The following is a 13,170-nucleotide window of genomic DNA, read 5'->3' as shown; positions in this document are numbered from 1 at the left end:
TCAGATGAATTCTTGTAGTGGACATATGAGCAAAAGACTGAAAATCTCTCTTCAAGTAGATAGAAGGTTATAGAAAGTATATGATGATACCAATTCTTCATCTTTTTTGTGTATGTGATGGAGTTGAGAGTCCAATTCAATGTTAATGCCTTTACCCTGAATTTTGAAAAGGCTTGGAGACTTCAGTTATATCATGACTTTTTTCATTCACTACTGAATAGAAACTTCTGCATTACAGCTGATGATTTCAGAAAGGCCTGGAGAGATTTATTTGAACTGATGCTAAAAGAAATAAATAGAACCAAGACAGCATTGAACACAACAACAAGATTATGTGATGATTAACTCTGACGGTTGTGGCTCTTTTCAACAATGAGGTGAGCCAATTCCAATAGATTTGTGATGGAGAGAGCCATCTGCATCCAAAGAGAAAACTATGGGAACTGAATGTAGATTACAACATAGTATTTTTACCTTTTTTGTTGTTGTTTGCTTGCTTGCTCTTTTTATTTTTTCTTTTTGATGTGATTTTTAGCTTGTGTGTATGATAAATGTGTAAACATGTATAAAAGGATTGCATATTTTTAACATATATTGGATTGCTTGCTGTCTAAAAGAAGGGTGGAGGGGAAGGGAGGGAGAAAAATTTGGAAAAAAAGATTTTGCAAGGATACATGTTGAAAATTAAATTTGCATATATTTTGAAAATAAAAAGCTATTATTAAATTTAAAAAAAAACCATGGAAAGATTTGCATGAAATAATGAAGTATACAATGAACAGAACCAAGAGAAAGTTTTATACAATTACAGTAATATTGTTTGAAGAATAATTTGACAACTAAGTTATTATAAATATTATAAATACACAGCTCAATTATATAGGACATATAGAGGAAGATGCTATCTACCTTCAAGAAAGAATCAATAAACAGAAGTATACATAGTCTGGTTATATATACATATGTGTATGTGTGTATATACACGCACATACACACACATACACACATCTGTGTCAGATGCTGGCCTTCTCTAGTGAAGGGTGGGGAAGAAGGGAAGGAGATGGGTCTTAAAATGTAACAAATAAAATTAAAAAAAAAATCCCAGCCAATCAATTTAACATTCTTCTCTAAAGCATTTCTCTGGTTACTGTTTGTTACCAATAAACTCAGAGATCTCCAAAAATATTCTCCATGAAACCAAGCTAAATGGTAAAAAGACTAATTCAAATCTTTGATTGTCTTAATAGTCAAGATTGTGATGCTCCTGGGACCTTGTGTGAACTTGGGTCAAAAAGGTGACATGCCTTATTAGGAAGTCCACTTTTAATATGCACTGCTCCAGTATTTTTGCCAAGAAAACTCCAAAATGGGATCATGAAGAGTCATTCACAACTGAAAGGACTCAATGACACAACTACTTTTAAAACTGACAGAAAACTTTCTAGTAGAAAACATTTACTTGGACAAACCAATTACATGAGTTTTCAGCTTTCCTTCTTCATTTTCTTGATAGGCAATCATCAATTTATTGTTGCAACAAAAAAAATGAAAAATAACCTCAAGGTGTCTTCATGCTGGGACAGCCTTTAAAAAGCCATAGTATAAATCTAAAAACCTAAGTAGGCATTGCTGGAGTCAGCTTTTGAAGCTAGTACCAATATTAACAGGAAAAAAAAAAAAATGGTAGGTATATTCTGTGTACTCTTCACCTTCTGAGCCAAAGCCATAAAAATCTACCAAACTTGAGCCTGACCATAATATGGCATCTTAAGGAATTACTTGAACTCCTAAACTCCTGCACTCCTAAAAAAAGGACGTTTCCTGCATGTGATACCAAATTTAGAGATGATTTAGAGAGCTTATTAGTTCATGTAACTATGTAGCTACTTGGGTCTGCCAGAAGTATGCTTCTGAATAAGCCAGAGGTGCTTATTATCCCATGGAATGATCCAACAGATTTATTGAAGAAAAAGCATTCCCATAGGTAAACTTGCTTAGTCTGATTTTTGTCTCTATTTCTGATTACTCAGCATCTCTACTTAATCCAAACTCATCTGTCAAGCATCCTTGTTCTGAGAACATTCTTCTCAATCTTCTTTTCCATTTTTTCTTAGCCTTCCTGATTCTTCTGACTTTTCTTGGCTTTGGTCTATTTAAATCTATAAAATTAAAGTTGGAAAGAGCCTTGAAAGATCATCTACTCCAACTTCCTCTTTTTTATAGATGAGGAAATGAAGGCAAAGTAATTTGCTAAAGGACAGGCAGGAAGAAGCAGCTTCTTCTCTCAGGGTTTCTGACTGCAAATCCACTGCTCTTTACACTAAGCCATATTTCATTTCTGAAAATTAAGCTCATTCGCCCCCCACAACTAAAGACCAGGTGAGATTAGGTACCCAGCCCTCCCATATCTGCCATTCTCCAAAACTCTGGCATCAGCTCCCCTCTGAATAGGTGAGGATAGTTCCATGGTGCTACATCCCCTTAGCTAACCCTTTCCCTGGTCTCTTGTACACTTGAAGACAGCTCTTTGGTTCTTTACCTTTACAGTACACTGGATTAGTCCTCTTGACTGACATTCCCCCAGCTCACTTGACTTAACCTGGATCATTAGAGTGTTCATAAGAAAATCTTAATTAATCTTTATTAATTAATAATATAAAAATGCTAATATAATTAACAAAGATGAAAGGGAAAGATTACAACCTGCACCATAAAGTGAATGAAACCCATGAAGGCTAAGCAAAAATAAAAAAGGAAAAAGAATGAAAGAAGGAAAGAAGCATTTACTAAATGCCTATGATATGCCATGTCCTTTGCTAAGCACTTTATAAAGGATAACTCATTTGATCCACCAAGTATTAACATCCTTATTTTACAGCTGAGGGAACTGAAGAGAAGGTAAGCAACTTGTCTAGGGTCACAAAACCAGTAAAGTATCTGAACATGGGTTTGAACTTGAGTCTTCTGACTTCACACCTAATGCTCAATCCACTGTACCATCTGGTTATAGTAAAAAAGACTACAAGAAGAAACAGAGTGATTAGTATTGAAAGGGAAAAGAACAGATTACTAAATAGCATCTCCTTTGATTCTCTTGAATGGTTTTACTACCAACCTTTTCACAATAAAAATATCCTCTTAGGTGCCTTTCTCTGACTTTGATGGAAGGACATATTATCTTTTGTATAATAAACTAAATGATTTCATCTGCTTAAGCCTATCAGGATCACTCACTAGGACCAGTGATTAGAAGGTACAGGGATGCAGATTTCAATTTAATGTAAGAACTTCCTGATAATTAGAAATATCTAAAAATAGAATGCCTCAGAGGCAGATGCTGCAAATGAAGTTCTATAAAGCAATGGCTAAATGACCCTCTTTTCAGGCAAGCTATAAAGGAGATCCATGCTTCGGGCAAATATTTGTATTTTTCAAAGACTTTCCACATTTAAAATTTTATATTTCCATTCATATGTAGTCTTGTTGGCAGAGGAAATGGAATAGAATTCAATTCCCCTTTATCTTATCACCTTGTGACTACTACTCAAACAATCTCATCTAATTTTCATACACAGAAAATAAAAGCAGAGCAAAGATTAATTTTTTGTAATTAGTAGGTAATATCATTTGAAAGAGAATATCTAGAAACTTATTTAGTCTTGACACAGAGACTCAATCACCTCTGAAAATGTCTCAGAGTCTTCAGAGATCCTAATGTTGCCCCAATGTTGACTAGATAGTGAACATAGGATAAGTGGGGTCCTTTGGGTATCAGCGTTGAGCTGCATGGAAAATGGCCAAAGGAGACAAAGGACTAGGAAGCTACTGCTTGGCCCCTACCACACAGCCATTATAGATTAAGGGAAGATATAAAGCCAATGAGTGAAAAAAAAAAAAAAAAAAAAAAAAGTAATCCGTAAGATAACAACAGAAAGGGATAGGAGATGTCATTTGGGAAAATCCAAAGAATTTTACCATTTGAGATTAAATAATATGTTTTAAGCCACTATGAAAAAAGCAAACTGAGGTTAAAGATCTTGTCATCAGGCATTTCTTGGTTCTGCTGACTCATCTACTCTTCTGGCTTGTGAAATGAAAATATATCAGACCTTAGAGAAAACAAAATTGTAGAGCTTCTTTTTAAGTTGTGCCCATTACCCCTCTCAGATTGGCTAAGATGACAGAAAAAGATAATTATGAATGTTAGAGGGGATGTGGAAAAATTGGGACACTAAAGTTTGGTGGAACTGTGAAACAGATCCAGCCATTCTAGAAAGCAATTTGGAACTGTGCCCAAAATATTATCAAACTATGCATACCTCTGAAGTTTCACTACTGAGTCTGTATCCTAAAGAGATCATAACAGAGGGAAAAGGACCCACATGTGCAAAAAGTTTGTAGCAGCCCTTTTTGTAGTGACAAGGAACTGGAAATTGAGCGCATCCTCTTCAGGTGAGAAATGGCTGAATAAATTATGGTATATGAATGTTATGGAATATTATTGTTCTATAAGAAATGATGAGCAGGCTGATTTAAGAGAAGCCTGGAGAGACTCACATAAGCTGATGCTGAGGTAAATCAACAGAACCAAGAAAACACTATACACAGCAACAAGATGATTATGTGATGATCTACTGTGATTGTCTTAGTTTTCAATAGTTCAGTGATTCAAGCTAATTCCAATAGACTTGGCTTGGAAAGTGCCATATGAATCCAGAAAGAAAACTATGGAGACTAAATATGGATCGAAGTATAATATTTTCACCTTTTTTGTTGTTTGTTTACCTGTTTTTTTTTTTTTCTTTCTTTTGTTCTAATTTTAAAATAAATTAGGGGGGGGAGGAGGAGGAGTGTAAATTAGTTCAGTAATTTACTTTCATGATTCTTCCTTCTATGTAGTCTTTCTTTCTGGTTGTTTGGTGAAGAGAAACTTTTCTACACTCCCTGTTTCATATGGCTAGACAAATATTAGAGAATGACCTCTATGTTACTCTGCTTGATGCTTATTTTTTTTTTATTGTTAAAGATGATGTTTTGTTGTCTCATCTTATCTTGTCTTTTGAACAAGAACAAAAAGCTTATGTAGCACAAAGCCAAAGAATTGGAGTATAATTGAGAAAAAAGATGAAAAGGAGAAAAAAAATGGGTCACTAAATGTAGCACATAAAAATAATGTATGCATCTATTTCATATGGAAGTGAGAAACTTTCTGATCAGATCTCCCTAATTATGACATTCTCTGACATTTTCCTCCAAATGAGATTTTTTTAAATAAAAATGTTTCAGTATACAGTACCACAAATAAATGTTCTTGCTAAATAACTAAAACATGTTTCCAAATTGAAAATGTTTGAGGACAACATGAACGTTTTTAACCAAACTACACATTTTGACTAAGACATGACCAAATGAACTGCTTTCTTGTAAAGCAAACTTTTTTTTAAAGAGGAAACATTTGTGGGTTGGAAATATAGCATTCAGTTTTAAACAAAACAAGTATAACAATTCACCTTTCATTCCTAATAATCCCTCCTCTATCAGAGGTATACAAATACTTTTAAGTGAAAGCATTAGGCTGAAGTGTCTAAAAGGTATCTGCTATATCACACACTAATTATGAGGAGCTAATATCTCTGAAACCCTGAAATCACTTAAGAGTGGAAAAGCATTGACAGTAAACAGCAATCCTGCTGGATTTTAACTCTTAGAATTTCAGAAAACTTCAAGGGGGGGGGATAAAGTAACTACACTCTTACAGCATCACTACATAAAAGCTGAGAGATCTGCTGTTTGAGAGTATCTCTATTCTAATATTTATTAAGCACTTATTATGAACAGTAATGGAGGTCTGGGCGGGGGGGTCAATATTGCCACGATGTATTTGAGAATGTACTTGAGAGTAAGAAATAATTGCCAGATTGGACAAGAACCAAAAGTTAGTCATTCAGTAAGAGTGTATTAAGTGCTTAATTTAAGAGCTTTAAATTTAAATGTATTGGGAAGAGGTAGAAGAGGGGAGTCATTGTTCCAAAGGAGTTAGTCATTTGGAAAATAACAATATTTATATAGAAATTTTAAGGTTATCAAAGTTTTTTATATTCATTATCCCGTTTAAAACAACATTTTTGCAAGTTTGGCACTATAAGGATTATTATCACTATTTTTCAAGAAACTGAGGCTTAACTAAGCTAAGTAATATACTCAGTCTCACACTTAGAAAGTGTTAGACAAATCCATCACTAGCACAGGACCCATATTCTATCACTCACAATCTAGGAAAAAATACCATTGAGGGAGGTAGCCTAAAAGGACAGAATTCATTACACAAGAAAAGTCTGTGCTTGATAGGAAAGGGATAGAATAATGGAGAGGGTAGGTCACTGCTGAAGATAGGGAGTGAGATGAGCTCAAGGAGACAATTTAGTCAATTTGTCCATAGGTATAAAAATTGTTTGTTGTTTATTTGACTTTTCATTAATCTACAATATCCTTTCCCATTTTAATTACTAAAAATATCATTATGGCTTTGTTTATAGTCTAGACAGGGAAGCAGAGATTTTAAAATTATCCAGTTGGTTTGATCAATATAAATAAATCAAATGGATAATTCAGTGACCCTACTCAACAATTAGATTTTGTTTAGACTTAAATTATATTGGATCAATATAAATAAATCAAATGGATAATTCAGTGACCCTACTCAACAAGTAGATTTTGTTTAGACTTAAATTATATTGTTGATCCAACAACATGGATTAAATTAAGTAGATAATTGCAGATCTCCACTTTATGCTTGCTCAATTTTACATAAGTTCAAAACTGTATTTGTAATACATAACCACAGACTTTCATTTGGAGAGATTATATAATACAATGTTAATTAAAAAGCACCACTTCAGAATCAAAATGGTGGCCCTATTTTTAGTTTAAAATGATGATTCCTGCTATTCATAGAAGAAATGATACTGAAAAATTACCCTGGCATGAGTTCTATCAATAAAAAGTTATTTTAAAAAAATGATACTGACAGGTAAGTGTGTTTTTAAAACATATTTTGTCAATTCTCAGGAAAATAATAAAAATTTCTCCATGTCTAGAAAAGATCAAGTGAAAACAACAAAAAAAATTTATGAATGGAATTCAGTATAATTGTTCATTTTTCCTATGTGCAGAACCAGCATTCATTTCATAGCATTACTCTCCTCTAAGAGTATTTGGATCTTTTTGTTTTAGAAATTCTCTAAGCAATAATGGTGTGAAGTATCAGTGTAAAGTGTCAAATGCCAAATCTATTATAAGAAGAAAAGAAAAATAATTAATGTTTTTTCCTTAATAAATGAAATCTCTTCCTCCAACACTACATGCCATAGGATCTAGAGTTGCATAGAATCTAGAGTCTAGAAGACTACAGAGAGAGTCTAGAATTCAGGGTTTTTTTACACTTTTTCCACTTGCAACCTCTTTTTACTAGAGAAATTTTTTATGCAACCCCAGGTATAGAAGTATATAAAATAGGTATACAAAGCAAACGTTACTAATCACAAATCATAGTTTTGTGACCCCCTACATTCAGTTACATAGTGCCATAGGGAGTTATAATCCACAGATTAAAAAGCTGAAATCTAGAGGAAGATAATCAAGCAGGTAAGATACTATGCATTTTCTGTACCTTTCTGAGGGGAAATCTGGACATATGGGAAGGTAAAGTGTAAAAAAAGATGGAAGAGAAGAAGAGCAAATGAAGTAGGTGCAGAAAAAACTATCATTTTCTTTGGAAAACTTTCCTATTAGTCTGAAATGATGGAATCTTTTCATCCCACTTTAGGGAGGTGGTCTCATCCCGTGCTGGTCACTAATTAGAAAGATATTAAGTCGCATCCTTATATCTGTTCTTTAATCACAGAAATTCTTCAAGCATCATACAAACCCAGGAAAGTACTTTGAATTGGAAAAGAGTATTACAAGAATCTAATCAGAACTTTTAAATATTTATTGGCAGATGCTGAATATTCATAGTTGAAGTGCAGGAAGAGAATTTCAAGGTCAAGTAACCCAATTCCTTCATTTCACAGATGGACACTGCAGCCCAGGGAGGTTAAGTGACAAGATCACAAAGGCAGTGAGTGATTGTTTTGGGATTAAAATTTATTTCCTTAGAGTCTAAATTCAATGCTCTTTCCATTAAACTATGCTACCTCAGTCAAATTACTGGTCTATTTACAGTGAAGCAATATTCATCTGGGATACTTGATTGTTAATAAATGTATATACAAGTGTGGCCATGAAAATGAACACTAATCTGGGTCCTGAAGTTAATGAAAATTTAAAATGCAATCAAGAGCTCTATGAATGTAGATCTCCATTGAAATTCTCTGATCATTTCCAGTAATCATATCTTCACAAAAGCAATAGCTAATAATGTGCTAGTATCCAGAATGAATATATTACTAAGGCTGGTATATATGACTATTTTAAAATAACCCAACACTTGTTTTCAAATAGCATAATGCTTCTGTCAATGCATTTCATTCATTCATTTAATAAACACTTAAGTACCTACTATGTATCAAGCACTATGCTTCTATAGTTAGTTGTGACTAATCAGACATATGACATAACCTACCAGAGATGTTACGTCCAGCTGATTTTTTGATTCAGGCATTTCCTGAAGTTTATGGATTGATATGATCCCTGTGGCTTACTCTATAATTTAGAGCTTCTTAAACTGTGGTTATGGGATCATGTGACAATGTAGGGATTGCTAAATTATTTTTTATTATCAGTAAATGCATTTGTACTTTTATTTTAAATACCTGGGGTCACTTAAAAATTTCTTGGGTGAAAAAAAGTGACAAGCGGAAAAGTTCAAGAAACTCTGATTTAGATAACATATATAAGTTTATGTGGAGATAATAAATGTTTGATTTGTACACCTGGGGTCACTTAAAAATTTCCTGGGTGAAAAGATGTGACAAGTAGAAATAGTTTAAGAAGCCTTGATTAAGATTACACATATAAACATATGTAGATACATATTTGTAAATGTATATGTATATATATAAATGTAAATATATAGTCTCAAATTGTATAATTTACATCACATATATTTGGAAATATACAAATATTATTTCATATATAAATACATATATGTTAAATACACAAGCATACACATAAACTAACTTTTGCAAACATATACATGGACTTCTAATAAATTATATATATGAGTATTCATATATTTGTATATATAGACTTAGCTTATAATGAGTTTTCAAAAATTAAAAATCTCCATACATATAATATATGAACACATTGTTAAAGAAGAAACACTTTTTTAGGAAGTTATTTCTAAAATAAAAACAGGGCCCCCTCTCCGACCCCTTCCTAAAGAAACAGCCCTGTAAGGTTAACAACTGCATGACTCAAACTGGGTCTCTCCTGAAAATTCACTAGCATCTTCGACCCACTTTCCTATTGGTCAGAGTGGATCAGACCTGGATGCATGGCCTAAAGAAAGCCCAAGACCCCTCGTCCAAAACCTTCCCCGGTCCCGAGTCCTCTCACAACAGGATCACCCCCTTAAATCGTCCCCCCCCACACCCCTTAAGTCCACCAAAGGTCTGATTTAGGAGAAAGAGTGTCGGTGGGAACAAGAGGCCCAGGTGTCCTGCCCTCCTCAGCCCCGCTAGCTCTTTGTCTGGGCCGCCTTCTGGGGTCTTCTCGGACCCCCGGGATTGCCTCTTGCCTAGGCAGTTGGGACCCCAGGGCGCTTGCGTTATGTTACCGATTCTAGGCTGCGAGAGCCGGGTCCTTTTGCTCACACGCCCCCACCTCCCGGTGCAGTCCGGACAGCGACCCTCGCTACGGGAGCACAGCTGTATCCCTCGCCCTGCCCGGCCTCCGCCCCTCCCCCTCTCCCCAGGGAACAATCCTCACGAGGGGTCTGCGCGAGGGGCAGGGACTCACCTAGCGCTGGACACAGGTGAGGTAGGGCTCGTGCCCTCCTCGTCCCGCTCGTCCTCCGCGTCCTCCCGCGATGACAGCCCGGAGCCGGCGCCGCTACCCCCCCAGCTTACGCTTTCTGTTTACAATCTGCCTGCCTTGGTCCCCTTCTTAAAGCCTTCCCTCCAGCAACCCAGGGAAACTCAGACTCCGACCAACAAGGTTCCAGGCTTGCCGAAGGCACTCAACCCCCTTCTCCCCTCCCCCCACTACCAAAAAAAAAAAAAAAAAAGCCAACTCATCCCGCCTTCTCCCGGGGAGAAGAGGCGTGGAAGGCAGCACTCCAGATAACCGCGCCCTTGTGACCTGTTTGTTTGTTTCCCCCGGGCTGCTCCGATGGGGCACGTGCAGAAAGCCACAACTATGCGGAATGCCCTGCTCCGCTTCGGGGGATGCCCTGGCACGGAGCCCGTGGCTGCCAGTCTCCTCCCCGGCTTGGGTTTGGCGCCCGCCTTAACAACGCACATCCCTCCAGCTTTATTAGGTGGCAAGCGGGAACTGAAAAATAAATAAATTACCCTAACAAACGCTTAACCTTAACCGAAGTGTTCCTTCAGTTCCACCCCACGAACCGAACTTTTTCCAACTTGGTGGGACCTGACAGAGATTTGTATCCCAGTGGCAGTCTTTGAGGATCGATATTAACCTGCAGGTCACAAAGGACACGGGATTTTCCTTCTTGCAAGGAGTGCGTAGGCCAGTAGGGAGATACACACAAGGGACCAGTAGGGAAATAATACAAAAACAAACTCGGGACATTTTGCTTCAGATTCTCAGTAGTGCTAGAATGTGACCAAATATGGTATTATGATGTAAGGAGAGAAGTTGGCTTAAGTGCTTTGGAAAGACATTCTTCATTTTTCTTCTTTAAGAGAAAATATAAATAATTCCTGACTCTCGTTAGGACTGAATGGAATTGATTGGATGAAGTATTTCTCAGTGTTGTGACTAAGTTGCATGATCCCTATATCCAGAGCAGGAAGATGAGATCGGGGCCTCCGGTTTCAGGAAATCACGTGATCCTTCTTCCCAGTCTTGAACCGCGGATTGCCGGAGGTGACAGGAAGTGAAGTGACCTGGGGGAGGCAGACAACATTGGTGACCCTTGGTTAGGAATGGTTATATGCCTTTTGGTCTATCCAACCAAAAAGTTTTACTTCCAGCTGATCAGGTTCAGGAGCACGTGGTGGGGGATGGAATGGCTCCCAGGTATATCTGGGCCTCTCCCAGCAAAGATTAAATAAATGTTTTCTCTTTGTACCTGAAGATGTCTCGGATTAGTTAATTTGGAAAAGGAGGTCTAGCACCCATCCCACACAGAACCAACTCAAGGTATAATGCCGGAGAAACTGAGCAAGATAGAGATTAGAGAACACTTTAATAGTTTGTTAAACGGAGACATTTACTGGGACCAGATGGATCCATGTTTGGTCGCAGGACTGAATGAGACTATCATCTCAAAGAATCCAGCCCTGAAAGTCAGATACAAGATTCTTTTATAGGGTTACAAGACCGATGACATAATGGGGGAGGTACCTCGATGGGGATGATCTAATGGGAGAAGGAACTTAGGATAAGGATGACATAATGGAGGCAGGCACCTAGGATGACATAAGGAGGGAGGTACCTGGATGAGATTGATCTAATGGGAGAAGGAACTAGGATGAGGATGACATAATGGAGGCAGGCACCTAGGATGACATAAGGAGGGAGGTACCTGGATGAGATTGATCTAATGGGAGGAGGAACTAGGATGAGGATGACATAATGGAGGCAGGCACCTAGGATGACATAATGGGGGAGGTACCTGGATGGGGATGATCTAATGGCAGAAGGAACCTAGGATGAGGATGACATAATGGAGGGAAGTACTGGAGAAGCTCCTGATATGCTAATGATGTCTAAAATGGATAAAGACCTTTATCCCATTAAACATTAAGAGGGAATAAGTATAGCCTAAGGTTGAAGATATAAGACCTTTATCCTATCAAACATTAAGAGGGAATGGTTATAACCTGAGGCAGAGTAACTGAATAGGACAATTAGGGAAACTGGGTCAGGACCTTAAAAGACTTGGCTCTCTTCAAGATGATTCAGACCAATTCCAATTGTTCAGTGATGAAGAGAACCATCTACACCCAAAGAGAGAACTATGGGAACCTAGTGGAGACCACAACATAGCATTTTCACTTTCTGTTATGGTTTGCTTGCATTTTTGTTTTCCTTCTCAGTTTTTTTTTTTTTCTAGATCCTATTTTTCTTGTGCAGTGAGATAACTGTATAAATACGTATACATATATTGTATTTAACATGTATTGGAATACCTGCCATCTAGGGGAGGGGCTGGGAGGAAAGAAGGGAAAAGTTGGAACAGAAGATTTTGTAAGGGTCAGTGTTGAAAAATTACCCATGCATATGCTTTGTAAATTAAAAGATATAATAAAAAAAAGTGGTGTGTATGTTAAAATTGGAAACTTGACTGTAAATTATATGAGACTCCTATTCATTTTTGTTCTATCTTACTTTTAGGAATTGTCTTGTTTTCTCCTTAAAACAGAAGGAAAACTTACTTAAGGAAACAGGAGGGGAAACCTAACCCTTCCCTGAGAACTTCCAAAGCTATCACAGCCTGGGGACAGAATACACTTAACAACTAAAAGAATGAGAAAAGTTTATTTTATCAGCCTTGCTAACCCTGTTTTATAATGTTTTGTAAATATAATTTAGGGAATTAGGTATTTCCACCTTTGTTGAAATTAAGGGGAACTTGTTGCTAAAACTATTTGTCTATTACTTATGAAAATTTTAAGATGGTTAACTAAGTCATTTGAGTTTTCATCATCATGTTAAATCTAAAATTAGTAATTACTGTGTGTAGAGCAAGCGAGATGAAGCAAAAACTTTATCAGTTTGCCTACATATATGAGTGTATAATATCCTTTTCTCCCTTCCCAAAGTGAGGGGAGGTATCAAACAGCACAACCTACAGAAGCCAATAGTTGGGATGGGCAACAGCAAGCTCAGCCCCTTCTCTGGAGTCTCCGTCAACTTCCCTTAATTTGTAAATGTGTCCGTTTTCTTTAAAACCATTGGTGTAGACAAGTCATCTGTCCTGAGAAATGAGCTTGTTTCCGATGTATAGCTCCCAAAAAAGGAATGTGTTTACTCAAT

General features: G+C 36.8%; 1 protein-coding gene across 2 annotated transcripts in view; it reads right to left on the bottom strand.

Annotated features, from left to right (window-relative positions):
• Positions 1-10,866, bottom strand: part of PLEKHM3 (pleckstrin homology domain containing M3) — a 198,615-nt gene extending 187,749 nt beyond the window's left edge. For both annotated transcript variants that reach the window (XM_051983665.1, XM_051983666.1), the window contains exon 1: positions 9,964-10,866. The gene's annotated coding sequence lies outside the window, so the exon portion shown is untranslated. The remainder of the gene's footprint in view (positions 1-9,963) is intronic.
• Positions 10,867-13,170: the final 2,304 nt, after the last annotated feature.

The sequence above is a fragment of the Antechinus flavipes genome, chromosome 3 (assembly GCF_016432865.1).
Source record: "Antechinus flavipes isolate AdamAnt ecotype Samford, QLD, Australia chromosome 3, AdamAnt_v2, whole genome shotgun sequence".
Lineage (NCBI taxonomy): Eukaryota > Metazoa > Chordata > Mammalia > Dasyuromorphia > Dasyuridae > Antechinus > Antechinus flavipes.
The sequence above is the reverse complement of the archived record's forward strand: the minus strand, read 5'-3'. Positions and strand labels throughout refer to the sequence as shown.